Source organism: Gossypium raimondii, chromosome 12, assembly GCF_025698545.1.
Source record: "Gossypium raimondii isolate GPD5lz chromosome 12, ASM2569854v1, whole genome shotgun sequence".
NCBI lineage: Eukaryota > Viridiplantae > Streptophyta > Magnoliopsida > Malvales > Malvaceae > Gossypium > Gossypium raimondii.
This window is the reverse complement of record NC_068576.1, coordinates 23,289,812-23,314,512: the sequence shown is the minus strand read 5'-3', so window position 1 is coordinate 23,314,512 and position 24,701 is coordinate 23,289,812. Positions and strand designations below refer to the sequence as shown.

Genomic DNA, 24,701 nt, shown 5'->3' with positions numbered 1-24,701 from the left:
CCGGAAAAGGGTTTTAACCTAAAGAGCAATGATGTGATGGTTGTCCCTGTGCCGATTAGAAAGCTAATCAATGCTCTCAAGTGGGAACGATTTTGTGATGCTCGTTCACTTCCCGATGATGAACTAGTTTGAGAATTCTATACTAGTTTGACTACACAAGATGCTACTGAAGTCATCGTTCGAAAGAAAAAGGTATCTCTTACTTCTAAGTCCATCAATGATTTGTTTAATTTACCTGATGTTGAAGAAGATGAGTACTACCCTATGATGAACAATATCAATTGGGATTTTCTTCAATAAGTGCATGTGTTGTGACAAATCCGGGATCTTAATGGATTATAAGAAAGTATGGGAGCCATTCTTGTCGAAGAGAATATTTAAAACCAGTAGCAAAGGTATGGTTCTATTTTGTTCACTACAGTTTTATGCCTATCTCACATAGTTCCACCATCTCGATGGAACGAATGCTCTTGTTATATGCAATTTTGACAGAAAAGTCCATTAATGTTGGGAAAATTATCCTCAAGGAAATTCACGATTATGCTAAAAAGAAGGCAGGAAGTGCTTATTTCCCATCATTAATCACTTCACTTTGCTTAAGGGCCCGTGGTAAAACACAAGCAAATCTGAAGCGGCAGTATGTGATGTGACCCGGCCTCGTTGATGAATTCGAGTCGTATTGTTGCCCGATCGTTAAAACAGGGAAGAATCGTTTGAGTTTGAATTGAAGTCAGATTTAGGCTAAATAGGGCTTATGGGTGTCAATGGATAGGTTTATGAAAGAAGGTTAATTGAATGTATAAGGGTTGGCTATGAAAGAATAGAAAACTTGGTGTTTGAATTTAAAACAGTAACTTGAGAACAAGAATGAACCAACTCTTTGTTAAGGGTTGACCCGAGACTTATAGGTTCTAAAGTTGATTTTGAAAACTAAAATGGAAACCTTGACCCACTATCTAGATCAGATAGGAACCTTGGTATAATTTGGGTTGAACGCCACACGTAAACGTGATAAGTTCGATTGAACAAAAACGGTTGACGCCAGTAACTACTTAGATAAGTCAACGAAGTTTTTGGACGAAATTTAAGAGAAGAATCCTCTCTAAATTTTGACAGCAATTCGATAAAGTTTCAAAAAGTCCATACAAAGTAAAAATTCAGCTATTTATAATAATCTCCTAAGCTAGCCGAATGGTCTCTTACAATCCTTAAAGAGTAAGCAAATGAACCACTTAAATGTGCAAAATAGATTCGGCTGAACTTGATAAGCTTCTAGAACTCTCATTGCACCTTAGCCACTTTGATTGATGCATGAAGGAGTTAGATTCGGCCAATGTACATAAATGAGCTCATTTAAGTTGTATCTTTTCTTGAAAAGTGACCACCATTAAGAGGATTCGAACGGCCAAATGAAGTGTGAACACTTTCGGTTTCAAAGAGTCATCATGTGTGAACATTCCAAACCGAAAAGCCAAGAGTGTGAACTTCATGTGTGAACGGCATTATGCTGGTTCTTGAATCATTTAAAATCAGCTGAACATTCTTCATGCATGTAACACCACATTCATTGAACCTATGGTTCATGAACCTAGCTTAAATGCTTCCATCCACATTCGGCCAACCTACACAACATGAACAAATGGATTTAGTTAATCATTATTCAGCTGAAACATATTAAAAACATAATTTAGACAACATTAATCCATATAATTATAACAAGATACAATTAATTAAACTAAGTCTAATTAATTCAGTTTGGACAAGAACATTAAAACATGTATTAAGACATATTTATAAGCTGTAGGAAATTAATTTGACTTAATAACATGTAAGAAAAACACAATTGACATGCATAATTAAATTGTCCAGATTTGAGACCAATTAAAAAGCAAAAATTAATTGAGCTGTAATAAACTAATTAAATGACTCAAATGATTATTTCAGCTACTATAATAAGGTCTTAATAATAATATGCAGCTGAATCATAACTGACTTGAGTTGAAATTGAGCTGAAAACAAGCTAAATGCAGCTCCACAAAATAAAAATTTAGCTACGTCCAGCTTGCAAATAGGACGAGCCTCGCTTGTAGGCTAAAACAATGGCCATTCCCAAGGGCAGGTCGTATCAGTATGTCCAAGGGTGCATCACAAGTCATGATCTTGAAATCCAGGAAAAGTTAAAGGTTAAGATTTTTGAAACTGAAATGTCCCATCTCTTAAAATCCCTACCTTTAAACCAATCCCCATTACAACCTTATAAAAGACCTATTGATTTGATGATTATGTCGCCTACATTAGTAGAGAGGAAGTATTAAGTTCAACATATGAAGATCATAAATAAGCCTTATGATTGTTTGATTGATTGATGAGAAATTGTGTTGAATGAAGAATATTATCTATGGTTGTGACGTACATGCAAACTATGATTCATGTTGGCATATCTTGAAACTTAGAATAAAATTTTCAAAATGTTTGTATATGAGTTACTTGTTAATAAAGAAGATTTATGACCATGAATTTGTTGATGCATGATTATGAGACGAAGATTGATGCTACTTACACTCTTAGCAAAATTTGCCTTAGTAAGACCTTGTGCTGTGCATGAACATTACTCGGGACAAGCAATGATTTAAGTTTGGGGGTGTGTAAACAGAAAAATATATATGATTTTTCCTATATGATTCATCACCCTTTTACTTAAAATTTTTGTAAAACCAAGTAATTGTTTAATAAATTAATGAAATATGTGAAAATATGAAATTAGGACATAAAAATTATTAAAATGTGATTTTATGTTTTACTATATAGTTTTCATGCATAAAATGGCTTATTTTATATTAATTTAAGCATATTATATTTTTAAGCTATGAAGTGGGTCATGCATGATTAAATTAAATAATAAAATATAATGTTATGTTTTAATAATTCATTATAAATATTTCATTAATAAAATTGGGTTTAATTAATTAAGTAAGTTCATTAATTAAAGTGGTTAAATTAATTCATTTGGTCATCTAAACTATCTATTATTTTTGACAGGTCTGAGAGTTTTCTTCTAATTGCAAAACCGTCCAAAGTGGGGACCAAGTCAACCCAATTTTTGGCTGCGCATGGCTGATTATAAACCAATTTTTGGTTTAATTATACAAGGCCCTCGAAGAGTTGAAGAAATTAGAGATTTACCTTAACATTTGTTGGAGACCGAGTCTTAGTCCTTAGTTGCTGTGGCATTCAAATTGACCAAAAATTAAGGAAAAATCAGTCACATTTCCTCAATTCATGGCCAGCCACTCTTGGAGGAGGTTTCAAAGAATGGACACTCCCATTTTTAGCAAACTAGCTCTCTTGCCTCACCTATAAAGAAGAGCTCATTTCTCACTTTTTCAATCATCCCTCATCCCTCTCATCTCTCATCCTCTCTCTCAACTCTCTTAGCTCTCACGCCTATCATCATCCTTGCATAAGGATTTAGCAAATTATCCTCTTCAAGATCCCTTGGTCGGCCACCTTGGAGAACCATCAGCAAAGGAACAACGCAAAGAAGCGAAGGAGTCTCGTCAGTCAGAGTCTTGGGTGACAGCCACTCTGAATATGGTTTAATCTTTCTTTTCTTTAATTTAATATAAAGATGTTTGCTATGTGTTCTTTATTCTTGTTTACAACAATGATAGCTTAAGCTAGGATGATTATTTTGATTAAATAATATTTATTTGATTCATGCTTATAATGTTTGTGCCTCAATCGATCATGTTTTTAATTACAATCAAGTCTGTATTTCCTTCATACGTGATTGAAATGCACCTGAATTAGCTGAGCGATCCTAACCAGACGACGGAAAATGGATGCATAATTGAAATGTGCATGCTCAATTTAGATCCTAACCCGATTAAATTGTAGGTTGCATAACAACCCTAACCAGGCTCTGTTATCTGCATAGTTTTTAGATTTGTGTGATTAAATTGTTTCAAACCTAACATGTCCCTGTTACCTCACACGAATGCTAAGAAACCCTTAGTAAATAAGGATTAGTAAAATGCGTATTTACTAAGTAAAGGATTCCAAAAGGACCTAATTTGGTTTCCAAACTCATGAAAGATCAAGTTGCCATGGAATGTTTTTCCAAATATTATTAAGCATGATGATAATAAATTAAGTTTAATTAAAGTAATTGTCCTAGTTTATTTATGTTATAATTGTTGAAAATTGTGTTAAATTTTGCTAAAATGTAGTTCATTCATATAGTTTGCATACTTAGGATAATTTGTGTTAGGGATCACTGCATTTAGTTAATATATTTTAATCACCACTTCTCAACTATATTGTGTTTTTATTTACCGAATTGTTAATATAATTTTACAAATTAAGGGACTTAGCACAAATACAATCCTTGTGGAGACGATAACTCGATACTTACTTATTACTTGATAACGATTGTGTACACTGCACAAACTCCAATGTTACAATGAATAGTAGCATTCCTTGAATCTTGAATGAATTTGCCTTTTACAACTGCTTATATGTATATATAGTTATGAATAAGAGACACTCCAAAGTGGGTGTATTTTGAAATGTTAAAGAGGGAACACTCCAACGCAAGCATTAGAAAAATGAATCTGGCCAAAGGCTGTCACTGCATGAGTGTGTGTTGGCGTAGTTACGTACTCCCTGGGGGTTTGTTGCACACCATCGTTACTTCTCAAGGAAAAAGGTACACTAAGGCAACGATATCCCTTATTCAAAAAAAAAGAAGACATATATTGTACAATAAATGCTATATTGGTAGATAGAATTTAGGATTTAAAGCATGATGCTAGTTTTAATGAAGTTGAAATCTTATTCATTCATACTTATGTATTATCGATGCAATATTCTGTCATCTGAATGTGACTCGTTCATTAGGATTTTAGGTGATTCAAGTTGCTAGAATGATCATTTGCCTTAGTGAATTCTTGTGTAGCCTTTCTAGTTTCTATTTTACTCGAGGACAAGTAAAAATTCAAGTTTGGGGGTGTGATAATACTAGAAAGAACATATGTTTTCTCCCTACATATTGGTTAATTTGTACCTATTTAGTTATCTTTAGCACATATTTTAGCTTTTTTAGTTCAGTAAATTGCATTTTATAACTTAGTGGGTCTTAGCCTATTTATCCTTAATTTTTTCATGTTTTGGTACCAATGTCGCTGCATGAGTATTTTCAGATTGTGCCCAAAATTGTCGCCCCTTCTGACAATTGTCTGGATAATAACAAAAAGGTGTGAGTTGTCCAGTCTGGTACAACTAACTTGTACGTACAGAAGCAGCATGATTTAGATGAAATGACACATGTGCTATTTGGATAACTATTAATATTGATGTGAAAAGGAGAGAGAAGTAGGATTATCTTCTTCAACCTATCTTTTGAAGCTTTTCGGCTATGGCAGCTTAAGTCTCCTATGGGTGAACTGATGTGAAAGGGATACAGATCAGCTCCTGACGAGGAGCCCTGAGTGCAACACAAGAGGGAGTTGAGAGACCAAGTTGAGATTTTCTAGGAATAGTACTCTCCACTTGTTTCTTTTATATTTCTTTTCTAAATGATGGTGATTACTTTCTATTTCATGTCAGTATGGAAGTATACATGATTTCTGGATTAAATTTTATTTCATTCAATCTTGCTTCTACTGTTTAATCTTTGGGTTTGAATGTTTTTAGCATGGAAGTGTTATTGCGGTCACTGACACTGGAAAGTGCAGTGTTAGCTCAAGCTAACAAGCATGGCAACGGAAGTTTCTTAAGGATTAGAGAAATTTAATCCACTTGTTCTTAATGGTGTTCCATTGCCATCATTGGAAGGTGTAGCTAATGTGCATTTTTTAAGTCTTAGATTAAATATAGAATTTAAGCTTGATAAGATATTCATTGCAATTTAATGCATCGACATTCACCTATCCTTTTATACCTTGTGAGCACTTAGTAGTTTGTTTAATATTCATGTTGGGGATCCCAGTTTATCATTACCATATTTTATCTTATTATTTTCAAGTTATTACTTCGACAACTACTCTCACAATTTATCTCGTTTCTATCTATTTATTGCACTTACATTAATAGACAAAAGACAATCATCCTCGTGGGATAGATATCCGACAGACTCATATCTGTCTACTATACTTGCATCGATAGTGTACACTTGCACATTATTGCTGTGACGTTAAACATCTGATCACTAAATCAAGTTCATTTTTCATAAATTTTATGTTTTTGAGATTGTTGTAACTTGATCTAGCTAACACACACCTTCATTGTCAAAACTATTAACGATTTAAAATGTTACCATTAATTATTGTTGAAGCTTTTGGTGTTTTTATTCTAGCCTTTACGCTTAGAAGTAAAAAGGGGGCTAAGTTGTAAATTTAAATGTTATTTTGTGAGCATAGACACTAAAATGAAAATGTTGAATAAAAGACAAAACCTTAGGGTTTTGTAAAAATGAAAGAAAATAGGCTCATGCATAGCATATTATGTTATTAATTTTTTGAACTTGATAAATTGAATTGAAATTGTTATATAGATCAAGAATTAAATCAATTGGAAGATAAACGCGGAAAAGGAAAAATTGCGAAGTTGTGCCCGGAGTCGCGTTTGTTGTTGTTTTGTTTAGGTAAGTTCGTATGGACTTATTTTATTAGTTATTGATATCTTTTTATTATCTTGTTTTATTATTTGTTAGAAATGATATATATATATATATGCACACACAAAGTTTTAGGCATCAAATGGGTTAAATCGTAATATATGAAATATATGACAAATATGAATAGATGTATTGTATTGAATGATCGTGAAAATTATTGTATAAATGATTGATACGTATATAATGATATTACATGGTTTAAAATGTATTTGGATTGTTTTAAAATATGAAAACGTGTATACGACTACAAATATTGAAATAGAATAAGTACGAGAATAGTACCGTGTGAAATTAGTAGTTATCTAAAATAAAAGATTCATAGATTGTTAATTGAATCATGTTACATGTATATGAAAATGTTATGATAGTTTATAAGATTAAAAATGGAATCATGGCCCGAGTGAACTTAGTAAATAATTAGAATATACATACAACAAATACTATGTACTGGTGCCAAATTTCATGCCATATAAATACAACAAGTAGTATGTACCAGTGTTGGCTATCATGCTGTATACATACAACAGATACTATTTACCAGTGTTGGTTTTCATGCCATATAAATAAAATAGGTACTATGTACCGGTCTTGGCTATCATGCCATATACATACAATAGGGACTATGTACTGGTGTTGATTTTCTTACTTTAACTTTTTGGGCGAAACTATTTATTAAATGAATAAAAAGAAATGAATGAATAATTCTTTTGATTGTAAAATTATAAGATGAGTATGTTTTTACATGGTATTCAATGATTTAGTAAAGTTAAGAATTATAAAGGGATTTGTTTAACTATACATTGATGCTGGACTAACTAAGTTATTTGTTATGTGAAATTGCACAAGTTTGCCAAGGGTAATTTTATGTTTTATGTTACTGAAATTTCAATTGCTTATGTTATTTAATACTGAGGTAAGTTAAGTTAAATTTGCGCATAAACTTACTAAGCACTAGCATGCTTACGTGTTTTCATTTCCTTCTTTGTAGATCAGCGGACAAGGTTGGATTAGTCGGATCACACCAAAGCTAACATTACCCGTCTTACGATTTGGTAGACTTTTGTTCATTTTGGCTCGGTTATATGCGACATGTACATAGGTGTGGTTGTGGATATAGATTTAAATCTAGAAATTGTCCTTTTGGTCCTATATGTGATGTTGATTTTGGTTGGATGTATATGAATGTATGTTTGGTACTATGATTATGCTATAGTTAATGAACTTGAATGGTTTCTTGGTACTAAAATGGTATGATGGATAGTAATGCTTTGAAATGATGATATGGTATCTTTGAATGTGCATTGCTTTGAGAACATGAATGGTTCACATAGTTTTGATGTGAAATGGTGCCAATGAAGCATATTGGTTAGATGACTATAATGTTTTTATATGCTATGTTTTGGAATGGTTTTGTGCAGGTTTGAATACTCATATTTACCAATTGAGCAAATGGTTTGACTTGGCACGAAATAGATACTAAAGGGCCACTTTTTACCAAAAACAGATTTCTTGTCACAATGTGGGGTTCTTCTCATCCCAACATTGGTCATACAGTTTGTGACGTCCTAACGTCAAGTGACCAACATTGTGACGGGACACACTGCTTTGGCGACATCATGACGTGGGAAAAGCCTCATCACGACGTGGAGTCAACATTTTAAAAACTTTACAATTTGGTCTTATTTTGTGTTTGGGTCACCAAAAGAGTTTCCGTAAGCTCGATTTTAAAGTCGGATTTAGTTGTGAATCACATTATGAATGTGTTTAGGTTATACATGATTGTTTGATTGACATAATTTCTATATTTTTGTTGGTAATTGTTCTAGTAATGTTTGTAACATCTCATAGCTCGAGTCCGGTGACTGGACAGGGTAAGAGGTGTTACAAGCTTATACTAAAAATTTAGATTAGGGGTTTAGGCTACTTCTAAACTCCAAATTAACGCAATGAATCATGTCCACAAGCAATTATTCCAAGCACTCACCAAAAATGCTTTTGCCGAAATGTCGAAAGTTTAAACTAGCCTTTCCTAACTCGTAGATGGTCTGAGCAAATTCGAAGCTTCAACTCTACAATCACACACCAATACAGTTCAACCATCAGCTAGGAAGTCATTTCAAGCAACCAAAAACATAAGCCTAAGCTATGTTCTAACGTAACCGGAACCTTTAACATATCCAACTTGAAATCTAAATAACTCAATCTACACTTAATATTTTTGCCTAAAACCAATTCCGTTCATCTTATAATTCACCTACGAATAATTCTCAACCTTTAAACTGCACAAAACTAATCAATTCATGGTATCGACTTTTTCGACATGTTTATGGCTATTTCCACAAAAATTCATTAAAACATTATAAATCTTCAACAAAACTTTAAAATAAGTTTAGAAACCTCTTAATCATGTCAAAACTAATTGAAAAATACTTTGAAACCATATTTTTACATAAAATCCTGAAATCCACCAATAATGATCCAAATTTCGACTTTTAATTAAAACATGAGAATCAATAGCTAATAACTCAATTTTAAAGACTAAATAACATTAAAGACTAATGGGTAGATGAATGGTTACCTTTGATGGAAGAAAAACATAACTTTTGTAGAAAACCCGAAAAACCCACAAGCTTGATAATGGAGAAATCTTTGGTATTTTTTAATAGGTAACTTGATAAAACCCAATTTTTGAAGTTAATTAGGAACACTGAAGTGAGATAATCTTCTGCCTACTTAATTGGATTTAATTTCAATTGTTATTTGGTTGTTTGTAATTTTAGTTAATTTATGTAATTTTTATTAATTACTTTTAATTTTTTTATCATATAATTTTAGATTATTACTATTTAGCCCTATTAGTGTAGAAAATTAGTCTGAGTTTAATTCAACCTCCCTTGGGTACAATCCTCGGAATACTTCCCGGAGTGTTTCATTATAACCTTTTTCAATATTACAATTTGACTCGTATGCTTGAGGACACCACTGCTTTACCTCTTATCTATTTTGTTGCAGTATTTCCAGTTCAAACGTTTGCACATCTGGCGACGGTCAAGTTGTTGCCATTGTTGCCTGGTAGGTTTCGACATTAAACTAAAATTTTATTTTCTACATGTTAATAGGATAAATAGGAAAATTTAGATTTATGGATATCAATTTTAATTTTAGATATTTTATTTTATTTTAAGTCCCTAATTCTATTTTAATTTGAATTCTTTCAGGAACTTGATTATTCATTGGGATAAATGATGACAACTCTTTTGGGACGGACAATATTCAACACAAGTTGGATTCAACCAAGTATAGCAAAACTAGTTATTCATGAAAATCACTTTGAGATTAATCTTGCATTGCTAACTTGGGTGTCAATGAATCTTCAGTATGGTGACAATGTTGATTTGGACCCAGTGGTGTTTCTTCAACAACTTGAACAAAATTGCAGCACAGTAGAGTATTCAGGAGTTTCCGACGAAGTAATTAAGTTACTACTAATCCCTTTTGCACTTGGAGGTCAAGTTAGAGAGTGGCTGGAAGCACTACCACCGAGTACGATCACATCATGGAAAGAGTTTGTACAGTTTTTTCTGCACAAAATTATACCAATGCCTACCATTCTGAGTACATACAATGAGTTGTTTAAATTCAAACCAAACCCAACAGAAACATTAGGACAAGCATGGGACCGATTCAAATTGGTTCTTCAGAAAGTGCTTAGAAGAGGTGTTGATCTAGCAATTCAATTGCAACATTTCTATGGGGGTTTAGATTATGATAGTCGAAGCCAATTTGATATCATTGTAGGAAGAAGTGTTTGGACTAAAACAACTTACAAAATAACTGTGTTATTGGAAAAAGTAAACAACAACAATCATACGTGGAGGAAAGTGACTAAATTGACTAGCTCAAAAATGGAGGAGGATATTTAAGTGATGAAAGAACTGCAATAAATGATTTGGATATATCAGATATGGGAGAGTTAATAGAAGAAGAGATTGATGAAGAAACAATGAGAACCATTTAGAACAGATTTATTAGATAGATTGGTTGAAGCAATGTAAGGAACCATTGGATTTGGAAAGACCCTCTCCTGATACGATGATCCCATCAATTATTAAGCCATCAAACTTGGAATTGAAACTACTTCCAACACATTTGAAATACATTTTAAGATTTTGTTATGTTTTCCCCTAACTTTCCCCCCAAATTGGGATAAATAAAAATTTTAACTTTTAAGAGAAAATAAAAATTCTCTATTTCTCTCACTTTTTTCTAGCTTCAATTATTAAGCTTATCCAAACAAAGGAAAGGATGATCCTTTCCCTTACTTTCCTTTCCCTTCCCTACCTTCAATCCAAACATAAGCTCAGATCACTCATAAATTGTCTGTTGTGAGGTTAAAAACAATGGTGATAATGATATTCATTACGACAGTCGTAAGATTGAATTCTATAGTAGTGAGACTAAAACTAGCAATATGATGTGAGTTTTAATTCAAATGCAGTGATAGTTGTGAGGTGAACTATAATGAGAAGAAAAATTATTGTTAAGAACATTAGAATAATATTTGTATTCAGAGACCTTATAACATAATAAATAATTAAAAGACTAAAATTAATAAAATATAGATACATTATTTTAAATATTTGATTAATTAATATATAATTATATAAATTTATTTATTGTATTAAATAAACGGAAGTATTGAAAACTTTAAATCAAAAGACTAAAAAGAAAATTGTAAATAATTAAATATAAATTATATATTGAAATTTTATAATAAGTGAATAAAGTGAAAAAATTTTAAAGCGTAAATGAAGTATAATAAAGTATTTGAAAGTTTTCCTTTAAAAAAAGTAATTGAAAGTTTTTAACTAATAAAGGATAAAACAAGAAAGCAGTATGAGAAGAAAAATTGGAAATGGGAATTAGTGGTAGAAATAAAGGCGACTAATGTTGAGATTTGGAAGAAATTAGTCTAGTTCAAAAACGTAAATCTAATGCGGTGAGAAGGATTTTGATTTGTCATCCAAACAGATAGCATCAGAACAGTTGGGCAAAAAGTGCCCCAAATGTGCCTCTGAGGTGCTTTTAAAATCCAAAAGGACCTGAAGAGTAGATAAACCTGAATAAAAATATATTTAGAAGTAGAATGATCAATTAAGGAATTAAACCCTAAACCTTCACTTTAAAAACATGGGTACAACTAATGTATGATAAGAATGGGTAAACTAACCAAAAGTCATCCAGCTATTGTCACTTTTTTTTTGGTCAACCAACTATCATTTTTCTTTAATTTAGTCACTCAATTAATCAAGATTGTTTTTTTATCCATTTACATTAAGTGTCATTAAATCTCTTACAAAAGGTAACCTCACTACACCAAAACAGGCTTTTAGCGGCACTTTTAGCGGCGCTTGGATAAAAAACGCCGATAAAAATCGAGCATTAGCAGCGCTTTATGGAAATCGCCACTAAAGATCGAGCATTAGCGGCGTTTTTTGAAAAACTCCGATAAAAATGGGCATTAGCGGCGTTTTTCGAAAAAACGCCGCAAAAAACCAAAGCCCAACGGCGTCGTTTTCTTACCTTTCGTGGCTTTAGGGGCGTTTTTGAAAAGGCGCCGCTAATGCTGAGGGCTTTAGCGGCGTTTTTGAAGAAGCGCCGCTAATTCTGGGGGTTTTAGCGGCGTTTTTGAAGAATCGCCGCTAATGCTGGGGGCTTTAGCGGCGTTTTTGAAGAAGCGCCGCTAATGCTGGGGGCTTTAGTGGCATTTTTGGAAAAGCGCCGCTAGAAATATTTTATCTTAATTGGTTTATTTATATTAATTAAATAAAATTCAATTTATTTCTAATTGAATATTTTAAATCTTCAAAAAATAATGACACGTAGAAATAATTTGAAATAAAGCACATGGAAAAATTAAAATACTATTATTTAAAATAATTTTAAAGGTTTTTTGGCACATGATTACTGATTGTTTTTTAATTTATATATTAAAAATTTTCTTATATAATCGTAAAAGAGATAGTATTAATTTTAAAATATTGAATTAATTATCACTATAGTTTAGGGTTTTTTGTTTAGGGTATATGATTTATTTAAGATTTAAGGCTAGTTTAGGAGTTACTATTTTAAGTTTTAGGGAGTATGGTTTAGGGATTATGGATTAGAGATTATGGTTTAAGGGTTGAGATTTAAGGTTTAAGGGTTAGACGTTAGGGATTAAGAGTTAGGGATTTAGGGTTTAGGGATTTAGGGCTTGAGTTAGGATTTTGGGCGTGTAGATTAATTTTTTGAATTTATATTTTAAATATTTTCTTATATAATTGTAAAAGAGATAATAATAAATTTGTTTAGGGTTTTTTGTTTAGGGTATATGATTTATTTAAGATTTAAGGTTGGTTTAGGAGTTCATATTTTAAGGTTTAGAGAGTATGGATTTAGGGATTCTGGATTAGTGATTATAGTTTAAGGGTTGGGATTTAAGGTTTAGGGGTTAGAGGGTTAGGGGTTTAGGGGTTAGATGCATTAGGGGTTAAAAGTTAGGGATTCAGGGGTCGAGTTAGGGTTTTGGATTTAGATTAATTATTTTTTTAATTTATATTTTAAATATGTTCTTATATAATTGTAAAAGAGATAATAATAAATTTGTTTAGGGTTTTTAGTTTAGGGTATATGATTAATTTAAGATTTAAGGCCGGTTTAGGAGTTCATATTTTAAGGTTTAAGGAGTATGAATTTAGGGATTATGGATTAGGGATTATGGTTTAAGGGTTGGGATTTAAGGTTTAAGGGTTAGGGGTTTGGGGTTAGACGTTATGGGTTAAGAGTTAAGGATTTAAGGTTTAGGGATTCACGGGTCGGGTTAAGGTTTTGAGTTTAGATTAATTATTTTTTAATTTATATTTTAAATATGTTCTTAAATAATTGTAAAAGAGATAATAATAAATCAAATATATTGAAATTATGAGTATAATTTAAATTATTTAAGAGATATATAATAGATAGACTTTATATGTATTGAATGGTTAATTTAGGGTTTAAGGTTAAGATTTACTTGATATTTGTTAATAGATATATCATGATATGGATATTTAGGTAATATTTAATTTGGATAATTCTAACTTAATAATTAATTACACCATTTTATCATTTGTTTTCTTATTAAAATATACAATATTTATTTCGAGAGTACTTGATTTTTTATTTTATAAAAATCAATTTATAAAAAATAATAAAATTTTTAGCATAGTAAAACGGCGTCATTTTGTTCAAAATGAAATAACTTTTTGCGACGTTTTTATTAAAAACGCCGCAATAGATAAGCAATAGCGGCGTTTTGTATAAAAAAGCCGCAAAAATAAATCAATTTATAAAAACAAAATAAAAAAATTTAGCATAGTAAAACGGCGTCATTTTGTTAAAAATGAAATAATTTTTTTGTGGAATTTTTATGAAAAACGCCGCAATAGATAAACAATAGCGGCATTTTTTTATAAAAACGCTTAAAAAACGCCGCAAAAAATAAATCAATTTATAAAAAACAAAATAAAAATTTTTAGCATAGTAAAACGGCGTCATTTTGTTAAAAATGAAATAATTTTTTTGTGGCGTTTTTATGAAAAACGCCGCAATAGATAAGCAATGCAAAAAATAAATTAATTTATAAAAAACAAAATAAAAAATTTTCTGCATAGTAAAACGGCGTCATTTTGTTCAAAATGAAATAATTTTTTGAAACGCCGCAATAGATAGTCAATAGCGGCGTTTGTTATAAAAACGCCGCAAAAATAATTTCATTTTACGCGGTTTTATCCCAAAATTCCCCTCGAAACCCCTAAATTTTCCCCCCTAAAATTGGCTTCTGTTTAAGTTCAGACGTTCACCCTAACACACACTCTCTCTCAGACGTTCAGCGCTCACTTTTTTTCTCTCGACGGTTCTCTCAACATCCCTAATCTTCAAAGCCTATCATATCCCTAATTCATTCCCATTTTATCTTCTTACTAGCATTTACCATCGAAAAACACTCACGATCTATCTTCACTCACCATGCTCGAGCTTTCCTCCACACTCTCAAGCCACTTTCGGTTCTTGCTACAGTCATTGACTGAAGCCAACGCTGACTCTATTTTTCGAGAACTCTGCCAGGTTTTTTATTTTTGGGCTTTCGCTATCTAATTTTCCTTACGAATGCCAATTCGATGGTTTTTTAGGTTACATTTGTATTGATTCGTATGGTCACTTAAAGAAAACCCTAGAATTATGCAAAACTTGAAGTTAGATTTAATGTATTTGTTTAATAGAATTAGATTGAGTTACTTAAAGAAAACCCTAGAATTCGCTTAATCACGTTGTAACTCTTTTCTTTACTCGATTAGTTAGCTTGGTGTAGTTTGAGCTATAAGAATCCATATATATATGTATTACTGAAATGTAGTGGGTGTTGGAATCTGTTTAAGTTCTTAACATCACCCTTTTAGAGTCTAAAAAAGTCATCCTATTGTTCTCTTTGTAACTCATGGATCTCCCTTGTTTATATTTCAACTAGCAATTTTGTGATGTGGTATTTGCAGTCTGCAAGATTCTTTAACAGATCAAATGCTTACTATTTATCACTTTCCATAAAGTCTGAGCCAATGCACCATGGAAAAGGGTGTTTAGGCAGCTACACATTTCTGACAAAAGTAGCAAAAATGATCTGCACCAGGCAATTCACTTTGATTTGCTTTTTTTCTTTTTCTATTTAGGTTTTGGGTTATTGAAAAAATAGAATTTTGCTTCATAACTTTTAGATACTATTTGGTAAAATTTCAAATTTGTTTTTCATAAATTTCAAATTTCAAAATAGGATACATCTTACTCAAAATGTATATTTGCTTGCCTTGAGTTCATGCATGAGAATTTTTCTCTTTAATATATTTACGATGTCAAATTTGGATCAAGGAAATTGTTTCTGTTTTGTTGTTGGTTTGATATGTATTTTGCATTATGTCAACTAAAATATGTCAACTTTGATTGTTTCCTCTGTGAACTTGAACCGTTTGCTATAAAACATATATATGCTATTTTGGATCATAAAGGTTATTTCTATTTATGCCAAAAAAATTTATTCCCCATGTTCATAAACTTAATGAAAGAAAATATAGATCTTAAAAGTTAGTTGAATTTTAATGACTTATAATAGGAGTTAGATAAAAAAGGTTATTTGGATTTTTACAGGCAAACTTATCTGCTACTGGTGATGAAGCCTGGAGGGACAAGGAAGCTGCTGTTTTGGCTCTTGGTGTAATCGCTAAAGGTTGCATCAATGGTCTTTATCCTCATTTGTCTGAGGTAGTACTCGTTTAGTTTTTGAGACAGATTATGGAATGATGCATGTAAAACATTCATCTGTTAACTTTGCATATAAAATGAAGAATAATTATATTCTATAATTTTACTTTAAAAAACTCCCGCCATTTTATCCCCAAATTTCCCCCATGAAACCCCTAATTTTCCCCCCTAAAACTCTTAACTTTGCAAACACGCCGTCTCTCTTGCTTTCTCTCTCCCTCCCTCCCTCCCTCCCTCCCTCCCTACGACATTATAAAAAAATCAACATATGCTGATAATGAGAAGATTTACTGGTTTCCCAGGCAAATACAAAGAGGTTACAACCAGTTTCTGGATTATTATCGGCTTTACTAGTAAAATAGGTTACAGAGGTTTCACAAACAGGTTACAGAGGTTACAGAGGTTACAACCATTATTGTACCTTTAAGGTAAGAAATAAATCCCAGTCTGCAATTGAATCAGTATTTGGGATTATATTTTTAATTCGCACTTATCTTTTTTTTATAGTAATTGATTTTTTTATAGATTTCTAATTTTTTTAAATAGAATTTAAGAGAGACATCTGAAGTAATTTGGGGGAGTCTTCATTTTATAGATTATTGGGTTTTGAGGGATGATAAGGGGGAAGTTAGAAGGAAGATATTAGCAGCATCAGCCAGAGCTCACACCAGAAAATCTCATCAAAGCTCTTCTTTCAAGCTTTCTCCAGGTGTGTTTTACATTAGATTTATGTTTCATTTGATCCATTCAAATTTCAAGCTTTTATGCTGGCGTATTTGGTTGATAAGCAGATATGAAAGAACAACCTTTTGAATTCATTGTATTTGCTCACTGTTTCGAAAGGATAAGAACAGATTGTTCTTTTCATTTCTTGGTGACTTTGTTTTGATTGGCTTAGGACTTTGTTCATTTAGAATTCCACTGATTTTATATCTCAAAAGTGGTAGCATTTTAGGTAATAGCTGTTAAATGAGTGTTTAAATTAAACCATTTGAGTAAAAGAGCAAAATGTAATCCAACTTTTAGTACAGGGACTTCCATGATACTTTTACCATAATTTTTATATAATTAAATATATGTTATTTTTATCTCAATACAAATTGCACGCACACGTACACTCATAAGCATATATATATATACACATACACAAAATACATGTGGGGTGTCGATTTCTAGAGGGATGATTCTTTTTTTTTTTTTGCAACTATCATTAGGGGTGAGCATTCGATCGAATCGAATCGAATCGAATCAAAAATTTTCGAGTTAATCGAGTTTTCAAATCTCATTTTATCATCTAACTTTATTTGAAGTTTTCTCGAATCGAGTCGAGTGAGATGGAATTCGAATCGAATCGAATCGAATATATTTGTTCGAGTTAAATTTTTAAAAAATAATTTTGGGTCCTTATAACCATTGTCACCCATCGTAATAAAATTTGTCTACCTTAATCAAATTTTTTATTAACTTTCATCACCTCATAATTTATTTATTAATTTTTTATATACTGATTAGTTTATTTGCTTGCTTAGTTGTTTCAATTATCTTGATTCTTGTCACTATGTATTTTGGAATTAAAAATATATTAAATGTAAAAATATGATTTTTAATAAAAGTTATTTCAAAAATAAAATGTGAAATTGATACCAATATAAAATTTTAACACGAATATTTTATGGCATAATTAATAATTCAATTTTAATATAAATATTCAATATGACTAAACAATTCAATAATATAAATAATATAAAATGTGAAATTTAATTTAATAATATAAATAGTAAATATAAATAAAATTATTACTATTTATGTTTAGTGATTTTTGGATAATTTTGATTTTTATTTGAGAGTAAAGAGTGAGAAGTAAAAGTTTAGGGGAAAATAAAAGTTTTGGGGAATAAAAGTTTGAGGAAAGTAAATAGGGGAGTAAAATTTTGGAGGAAAATATTAAAAAAATTAGAGGGGAGGGTTTGGGGTAGATGGGAGGTGGGAGGTGGGATGGAAAGGAATAAAAGTTTTAGGGAAAAGTGGGAAGGAGTAAAATTTTGAAAGAAAATAAAAGGTTTTGAGGGTTTTGGGAGTAAAATTTTGAGAAAAAGTAAATGGGAGAGTAAAATTTTGGTGGGAAATGGATTTTGGGTAGATTGGGGGGTTGGGAGGGGAGGGGAGTAAAAGTTCTAGGGGGAAAGTGGGAAGGAGTAAAAGTTTTGAGGGAAAAGTAAAAAGGTTTGGGAGTTTAGGGTAAAACTATCAAATATTATAGTTTGATATTCGAATTATTCGAATTATTCGAGTTATTCGAATTCGAAAACTTAACTCGATTTGAACTCGAAATTCGCAAAAAAAATCGAGTTGATTCGGACAACTCGATTAACTCGAAATAACTCGCTTCGTTTAACTCGAAATTCGAATTTTTTTCGATTTTTTCGAGTCGAATCGAGTTTTGCTCACCCCTAACTATCATATTCTATTAGTGTATGAAAAAGAGAATATAGTTGAAGTGAAAGTAAAATAGTAAATTAATCACCTACTTTTTCTTTTTTTCTGACTTGTATATATATACATATATATGTTATATGGCAGGTGAGGAAAGAAAAATTAGGAGACAGAATTACAAGACTTCACCAGCTTGTTTCACCATTTGGGAAGGTATAAAAAACTTTAGATATTTGCAAGAAAAGAAAAAATCATGTTTTAACTCGTTAATTGCAATCATTTTGATGAATAGTTTAATTTCGGTTGATCATTGGATTTTTATATTTTTAAGGTATAAAAATATTTTTTATATTTTAAGTCTGTTGTGATATATATATTTTTCCATTGACATTTGCATGATCTTATGCATCTGTCTTAGCTAAACAATTGAATAGTCTCTAATCTTGATACAAGGCAATTTTATTTTAATAGAAAAATGGTGAGTATCTTCTTTGAAGAAGATGATATTGTCATTAGCAATGTCGAATTGATTTGACTCGTGGAAGGCAAAATCCTCTCGAAAGGTATCATGAGCCGTTTATGCTCAATTTGAAGAGGCAAATATTTTCCTTGTTTTCTAGGTTTCATCTTTGACTATAGTTGTTGATACTTTTTTTTCTTTTTAATTTTGTTTCATTTCTACTCTTGCAAGATCAACTTTTTCAAGGTCATCGAAAATCACTTACCTTGATTTTCTTTTTATTTTTCCTGTTTGTCTGGCTTTGTGGCCTAAAATTTAAGGTACTCACCTTATCATTTTACTTGCTCTACATTCATGCCTAGACTTATCAGGTATTGGCACACCTGGTTTATCCAGGGGATGTACATTCTAAGTTTGAGCATTCTCTTGGTGTGTATTGGCTTGCGGGTGAAGCTGTCCAAAAGCTCAAAACTTATCAGGTATAGAGTTGTTTTTTACTTGTTACAATCTACCATGTTTTATTTATATATGCTAAGATCCTTTTGTGTAGGGTTTGGAGCTTGGTATTGATCGATTTGATGTTCTAGCAATGAAAGTTGAGCAAGTTGATATAAACTAGTTTGATTTTTTTTTTAATTTCAAAGGGATCTTACGTAATCAAAGGCAATTTGACTTGTTGCATGAGATATACTGAAAAATATTGATATTCTTGTTCATGAATTTCCATTTTAATACGTCTTCAAATTAAATTATACATTTCTAAATTGGTGGAATCCCACTTCTGCTACAATCTCTAACCAAAGAATGGAGTGATGAATGTACTGATAACAACATCTCTAAAGGATTTGCTTAAGCAGGGATAGGAATAGATTTGTGGTGTTTTATTATTTTTTTATTTTTTTATTTTTCATGACCTTTAGCGGCGTTTGTGGGAAAAGTGCTGCTAAAGGTCCTGCTCTTTAGCGGCGTTTGTGGGAAAAAGCGCCGTCTGGCTTTTTAGCGGGGCTTGTGGGAAAAGCACCGCTAAAAGTCCGGCTCTTTAGCTGTGTTTTTGGGAAAAGCGCCGCTAAAGGTCCTGCTCTTTAGCTGCGTTTGTGGGAAAAGCACCGCTAAAGGTCCTGCTCTTTAGCGGCATTTGTGGCAAAAGCGCAGCTAAAGGTCCAGCTCTTTAGCGGCGTTTTTGGAAAAAGTGCTGCTAAAGGTCTTGCTCTTTAGCGGCGTTTGTTTCCAAAACCGCCGCAAAAGTTAGCGGCGTTGTCAACAGCGGCGATTTTTGCCTAAAAAAATGCCGCTAAAAGCCTGTTTGGGTGTAGTGCGTGATAGTTAAAAAATCAATATGATAATAATTTTAAAAAAATTAACCTTGAAAATCTATAAATAGCCTCAATTTTATTCTTAAAACTTACCTTCCTCTTCTACTTCCCTCACAGTCACTACCATCGTGCCTCCACCTCCTCCTCCACCCTTCTCCAAAAAAAATTGCCTTCTTTGGAGAGTTGGGAATCAAATTTCAGAAAATAGCACAAGGCATTAGACTAGAACTCGAAACAACATATCTGGAAATTACTAACCTTAAAAGGAAGCTGACAGCTACAAGTGAATAAAAAGGTGCCTTAAAACCAAATTATCTAGCTTCTTTAACCAAGGTACGAAAGGCAGAGGAAATTTGAAGCTTGAATTTTAAAAGAACATAGCTGAAAATCAAAACTTGTGGTTGAGAATGAAGTGATGAGGCATAAACTAAATAATGTTATCACTATGGAAGCTGAGGTGAATTGGAAGATCTTAATCGAGAAAGCAATGACTTAATTCTAGAAAATGATAGGGCTGTTAAAAAAATTGAAGACAGAGAAAAGTTTAAAGAAGATCTGGGAAGAGAAATTAATTGGCTGAATGGGGAAACTCCAAAAGCAAGAGCTAGAAAATGTTAGGAAGGAAGTTTCCAACATGCAACAATAGCTGGAATCTTCATAACAAAATATTTCAGAATTGAGCCACAATCCTAATGCTACTTCAGAAGAAAATAAGTTCGTAAACTCAAAATGTTTGGAGGTTTCAGATGAGGTTCAATAGACAAAGTGGAGAAGGAGGTGAAGGTGGAGACTGTTGGAAAATTACTACTGTAAAACAAAGGCGTTAGTGCTGACACGTACAAATAATAAATAAATAAATACTTCGCTGTGGAGAACCACTACCTTAGAAGTGATTATCCCTGATTGGTGTAATCGAAAATAGACGTTGCCCCCAAAGGTTAACACAATACTTCCAAATTTGTACACCCGAATGAGGAAAATGGAACTCAATTGGTATTGCACTTTTTTAAATTTATAGGAAATAAGATCAACGTAAGGTTAAAGGTGGTCAGAAAATTTGGCTGGAAAAACCACACTAGGATCAATTCTCAAGAAAGTTTGGAGAGGTCATAGACGGTCCCGCTTAAAATCCAAACTCCTAGACAAAACTTTCTCTCATATAATTTTTAGTAAAATAACAAAGCTTTTAGAGAAAGAAGAATGAGGGGGATGGGAAGAATGATAGAAGCTTGCTTTTTGTTGTGTAAAATATGAGGAGATAGCCTCTTATTTATACTATTAGCTGAAGGGCAAAATAGTAAAAATATAAGGGCAAAAAGGTAAAACTAGAGGATACAGTTTTCTAAAAATGGTTTAAAAAGATATTTTTTGTTGACCAGAATTTTCTTTATTTTTTGAAAAATAATACAGCAGTTTTATCCAAAAATAAACATGTGTGGTACATGTTAACACGGATCGGGCCAGACAGTGGCGATGGTGTGCCTGTGTTAGGCCTTTAGCCCAGTTACTCAATGAGGATAAGAAGTAAGGCTAATTTAAACTCTTTCATTAGCCTATAAACAACAAATGTGGGATTTCTTTGCATTACCCACATTCCTCCACTAATGCAAAGAAATAAAGATTTTTTTTTTTGAAAAAATGAAAAAAGAGCAATAGTAGAATTAGCCGCTTAAGTACTAGTATTTGTTAGGTTGGCACTAATACATAGTGAAACGAGCAATTCTTCTCTTAACAAGTGAATGATGGTAGTGGGATTTCTCAGCCTATACACAACCAATGTGAGATTTCTTTGCATTACCCACAGAGACAACGATGGTAGTGGCAGTGGGAGAAACCAAAGAGGAAGATAAATTTTGATGATCAAATTGAGATCATTTATAAATTTTGAGGGTCAATTTTATTAATTTATGACTAAATCGATGTAATATGTAAATCGATGTAATGTCAATTAGTTGGGTGACCAAATTAAAAAAATGATAGTTAAATGAGAAAAAAAAAAGAGACAATAATTAGGTGACATATATTTACCTCATAACAAAACATATTCTTAAACTCTCGCTTTTAACATTATCACTTTAAAATCATATTTATTTAAAAAACAATCGATGAAAGATTTTATTTAACTTTAAATTTTAAAAATAGTTTTTAGAGAAACTTTTTAACTTAATATGATTTTATCAAAACTTAACATTTTAGTGTTAAATATATAATATTTATTTATCAAATATTATATTTTAATTATGTAATACCTAAAAAGTTTACAAAATTTAAATAACAATTTTATACCTTAAAAGATCGGTAAAAAAAGTGTAGAATTTGTCAAACATAAAATTAACATTAATAAAACCAACAAAATCTATATTAATTTAATTGAATTCATTGTAGTATATATTGGGATAATAACATATTTTGTACTTGAACTTTGACAAATCTTTTAATGTGGTACCTAATTTTTCAAAATGTCGATTTTAGTACCTAAAATTTAAGTCTGTTTGCCAATGTGGTACATATGTGTAACAATGTTGGTTGATGATGTGTCAATACACATGACCTACTTAGAAAGTACTACACTTACACTTTGATATTAGAGATAAACACCAAAAGAAATTAGTAAAAAAAATTTCGCTAAATTGTTGAACCATGAAAGGAATCCAGGCTGCCTATGCTCGATAGGTCAAACTACACTTGTTGAAAGGATCATAGAGGGAACTCATCAATTCCATTGATGAGAAAATATGGGGAGTTGTGTTAACTAGTTGGAATCCTCTTGTTATAGTGGTTAGTGGTGTTAGTGTTCCCAAACTAGAGACAACTTGGACTACTGAAAAAGATAAAAGTAGTCTATCACAATTCAAAATCTCTAAACGTAATATTTAATGATGTATATCCTCAAAATTTTAAAAGAATATCCAAGTGCACTATTACTTATGAGATTGTGACACTTAAAAATAGTGACACCATTCAAAAATTAATAAAAGTATATAAAAATCTAAAAACTATAAATTGTTAAATTATTATTGTTATAAAATAAAAGATGAAAATAAATAACAAAGAGAATGGGAGAGCAAAGAGAGGGTGTATTTTATTGATCAATGGAATATATATAAAGCTTCTCCAAAGTCTCTATTTATAGGCATAATAAGTATAAATGAAGTAGAGATCTACTTCTAATGACTATTAGAAGTTAAAGTACATCAAAACTTATCTTGATCTTGATGAACATCCACTTAATAAGATATTCATAACACTCCACCTTAAATGTCCATTGGTAGATAATGTGTAAAAGAGTACACATATCTATAATACGCATAATACGTTACCTTATTAAAAACCTTACCAGGAAAATCCAATGGGACAAAACCTCGGTTAAGGGAAAAAGAGTATAGTGCATATTTACTCCCCCTCATGAAAACATTACATAATATATCATATTCTATATACTAAATCTTGAATACTAGCTTTTCAAATGATCATTTGAACATATTTGCTAAGCATTTATATTGCCATTCTTTTGAAGGTCATGAGTAAGGGAAATTTTGGGAAAATATATTTTGATCTATTCAGAGTTTCAACAATAATCATTACAAACTTTAATCATGATCCCTCTATAAAAATACAAATAGGTATTTTGGATCATTTTATAATCCTCTTTCAAATACTATTGACTAAGTCAAATTTACCACATATGTTCAAATTATTTAAATTCATATAAATAAAAATTTCCGAGAATTTCAAAATGCTTCTAGAATTCTAAATCCTTCAAAATTTTAATATAAACTTTACAATATAGTGATTCATAAAAGGTTGTAACAACAACCATTAGACGCAAGTTAAATCTTTTATGAACTGTCGGTTTAATAATATAGCTAAAGGTTATTACATCCACCACAAAAGAATATTATATCTTTTCATATTCAATGTCAAGACCTAGAAAAAAAACTTAATATTTTATTATGTTTTGCAAAACTACTTCATTTGCACTCTCACTGACTTTATATACCTTTAGATATTTGGACTACTGGTCCAAAAACTCCACAAATTTAATTGTACTTGAGTTGCGTCTTTCTATTTTGACCAATTTATTCTATATTTATAATTCTCAATAGATTTATTCAAGATCCTCCTTTTATTTCATTATTTCAACAATAATATTGCATGGAAACCATTGTCGACCACTTTTATTATCAGTTCAACATTTTCTCAAATTGACATAACTTATCAAGATCTCCTATTTTCAGTATTTTAATCTTCAGTTTCAGGTACCTCAATCTCTTCTGGAGTTGTACTTATTAGTTATGTTTTGGGTCTCTTCTAGAGCATTTGCCTTCACTATATGACCATCTAGAGTTATTATTTTATTTTGTGAGAATTTTCATATTTGAAACTTGTAATGAGTTATCCTTGTTGAATTTCTAGTTCAAATTACTCTCCCCCAATGTCGAGAAAACTATCAAATCAAAATAGTAATCACAAATCATGTCATAAT

The 24,701-nt window shown here is 31.4% G+C and overlaps 2 long non-coding RNA genes across 3 annotated transcripts; both read left to right on the top strand.

Annotated features, from left to right (window-relative positions):
* Positions 1–15,899: 15,899 nt before the first annotated feature.
* On the top strand, positions 15,900–18,656 carry LOC105762384 (uncharacterized). Of its 2 annotated transcripts, XR_008191641.1 has the most exons (4): positions 15,900–16,009; positions 16,312–16,437; positions 16,605–16,718; positions 18,590–18,656. It is a non-coding gene; the product is annotated as an uncharacterized LOC105762384 (long non-coding RNA). The 2 variants fall into 2 exon arrangements; XR_008191640.1 differs by lacking the exon at positions 15,900–16,009 and having other exon boundaries at positions 16,245–16,437.
* A 569-nt stretch (positions 18,657–19,225) lies between these two features.
* Positions 19,226–19,586, top strand: LOC128035287 (uncharacterized). The gene is made up of 2 exons (XR_008191638.1): positions 19,226–19,381; positions 19,453–19,586. It is a non-coding gene; the product is annotated as an uncharacterized LOC128035287 (long non-coding RNA).
* The last annotated feature ends 5,115 nt before the right edge of the window (positions 19,587–24,701 follow it).